The following is a 3301-nucleotide window of genomic DNA, read 5'->3' as shown; positions in this document are numbered from 1 at the left end:
TAAACACATGGGTTATCTCCCAAGAAGTTCTTTCTTTATAGCCATTAAGATGGGCTCAGCAGTTTTAATGATGCACTCGCAAGAAATAGTATTGGAAGCAAAAGAGAGCATCAAGAGGCAAATTCAAAATAAATTTAAGTCTAACATGCTTCCTATGCATAGGAGTCTTGTAAATAAACAAGTTCATGAGGAGCAAAGTAACAAGCATAGGAAGATAGAACAAGTGTAGCTTCAAAAATTTCAGCACATAGAGAGGCATTTTAGTAACATGAAAATTTCTACAACCATATTTTCCTCTCTCATAATAACTTTCAGTAGCATCATGAGCAAACTCAACAATATAACTATCACATAAACCATTCTTATCATGAGTCTCATGCATAAAATTATTACTACTCCCAACATAAGCATAATCAATTTTATTAGTTGTAGTGGGAGCAAATTCAACAAAGTAGCTATTATTATTATTTTCATCATCAAATATAGGAGGCATATTGTAATCATAATCAAATTTATCCTCCATAACAGGCGGTAACAAAAGACTACTATCATTATAATCATCATATATGGGAGGCAAAGTATCATCAAAGAAAATTTTCTCCTCAATGCTTGGGGGACTAAAAAGATCATGAAAACCAGCTTCCCCAAGCTTAGAACTTTCTATATTATTATCAACAATGGTGTTAAAAGCGTTCATACTAATATTACTACCAGCATGCAAATAAGGTTCCATAGGTTTTTTTAATTTTCGCATTAAACCATCCATGTCTTATCAGGAAATAGAATAAGAAGCTCATTTTTGTCCATTATGCCTAACTAGTGTAAACAAGAAACAAAAAGATGCAATTGCAGGATCTAAAGGAAATAGCTTCGAGTACTTACAACGGCGAAAATAGCTTAGTAGCCGAGATCCGGAGTGTGAGTACCTTTTACCTTTCCTCCCGGCAACGGCGCCGTGAAAATAGCTTGATGTCTACGGGAGCTTCTATTCTTGTAGACAAGTGTTGGGCCTCCAAGAGCGAGAGGTTTGTAGAACAGCAGCAAGTTTCCCTTAAGTGGATCACCCAAGGTTTATCGAACTCGGGGAGGAAGAGGTCAAAGATATCCCTCTCATGCAACCCCGCAACCACAAAGCAAGAAGTCTCTTGTGTCCCCAACACACCTAATAGGTGCACTAGTTCGGCGAAGAGATAGTGAAATACAGGTGGTATGAATGAATATGAGCAGTAGTAACGGCGCCAGAAAATAGCTTGCTGGCGTGTAGTTGATGGTGGTAATATGGTAGCAGTAGTAACGCAATAAAACAGTAAACAAGCAGTGATAGCAGTATTTAGGAACAAGGCCTAGGGATTAGACTTTCACTAGTGGACACTCTCAACTTTGATCACATAACAGAATAGATAGATGCATACTTTACACTCTTTTGTTGGATGATGAACACCATTGCGTAGGATTACACGAACCCTCAATGCCGGAGTTAACAAGCTCCACAATTCAATGTTCATATTTAAATAACCTTAGAGTGCATGAAAGATCAACACGACTAAACCAAGTACTAACACAAGCATGCACACTCGTCACCTTCACACTATGTAGGAGGAATAGATCACATCAATACCATCATAGCAATAGTTAACTTCATAATCTACAAGAGATCACAATCATAGCCTACGCCAAGTACTAACACGGATGCACACCTTGTCACCATTACACCGTGCGGGAGGAATAAAACTACTTTAATAACATCACTAGAGTAGCACATAGATAAATTGTGATACAAAACACATTGCAATCATAAAGAGATATAAATAAGCACTTCACTATGCCATTCATAACAGTGAATAAGTATTCTGTGAAATATAGCCTAAGAGACCCACACGGTGCACACACTGTCACCTTTACACACGTGGGACAAGGAGTCCCGGAGATCACATAAGTAAAACCCACTTGACTAGCATAATGACATCTAGATTACAAGCATCATCATATGAATCTCAATCATGTAAGGCAGCTCATGAGATTATTGTATTGAAGTACATAGGAGAGAGATGAACCACATAGCTACCGGTACAGCCCCGGGCCTCGATGGAGAACTACTCCCTCCTCATGGGAGACAGCAGCGTTGATGAAGATGGCGGTGGTGTTGATGGAGAAGCCTTCCGGGGGCACTTCCCCGTCCCGGCGGCGTGCCGGAACAGAGACTCCTGTCCCCCAGATCTTGGCTTCGCGATGGCGGCAGCTCTGGAAGGTTTCTCGTACCGTGGCTTTTCCGTATCGAGGTTTTAGGTCGAGGGGCTTTATATAGGCGAAGAGGCGGCGTCAGAAGGTCGAAGGGGCGACGACACCATAGGGCCGCGCGGCCAGGGGTGGGCCGCGCCACCCTATCATCTGGGGGCCCTGTGGCCCCCCTCTGGCGGCTCTCGGGTGTTACTGGATGCTTCCGGGGATTCTAAGATCTTTGGCGTTGATTTCGTCCGATTCCGAGAATATTTCCTTACTAGGATTTACGAAACCAAAAACAGCGAGAAAACGGAAGCTGGCCCTTCGGCATCTCGTCAATAGGTTAGTTCCAGAAAACGCATAAATATGACATAAAATGTGCATATAACATGTAGATATCATCAATAATGTGGCATGGAACATAAGAAATTATCGATACGTCGGAGACGTATCAATCACTTTGCTCACAGATAAGTCAGTTCTTTTAGCAAAGGAAATAAGATGGGGGAATTTCAAGTGCCATCAATTATCATTCCAAAGATCTGTCCAGAATAAAGCAGTTTTCCCATTACCCACATTACATCTTGCCAGATGAACATTATATCTGGATCTTGTTTATTGCAAGACAGTTATTCATTTAAGTTTGAGAACAATGGTTGTTCAATTTATATGAATAATATCTTTTATGGTCATACACCTGAGATAAATGGTTTATTCTTATTAAATCTCGATAGTAGTGATACACATGTTCATAACATTGATGCTAAACGAATTAAATTGAATGATAATTCTACTTATATGCGGCACTGTCATCTTGGTCATATTGGAGTGAAACACATGAAGAAACTCCATTCCGATGGACTTCTTGAATCACTTGATTTTGAATCACTTGATAGATGTGAAGCATGTCTAATGGGTAAAATGACTAAGACTCCATTCTCTAGTATAATGGAGCGAGCTACAGACTTACTGGAAATCATACATACCGATGTGTGCGGACCAATGAGTGTAGCATCGCGCGGTGGTTATCGTTATGTTCTAACCTTCACGGATGATCTGAGTAGATATGGGTATATTTACT

Source organism: Lolium rigidum, chromosome 5 (assembly GCF_022539505.1).
Source record: "Lolium rigidum isolate FL_2022 chromosome 5, APGP_CSIRO_Lrig_0.1, whole genome shotgun sequence".
Classification (NCBI taxonomy): domain Eukaryota; kingdom Viridiplantae; phylum Streptophyta; class Magnoliopsida; order Poales; family Poaceae; genus Lolium; species Lolium rigidum.
Note: the sequence above shows the minus strand (reverse complement) of the source record.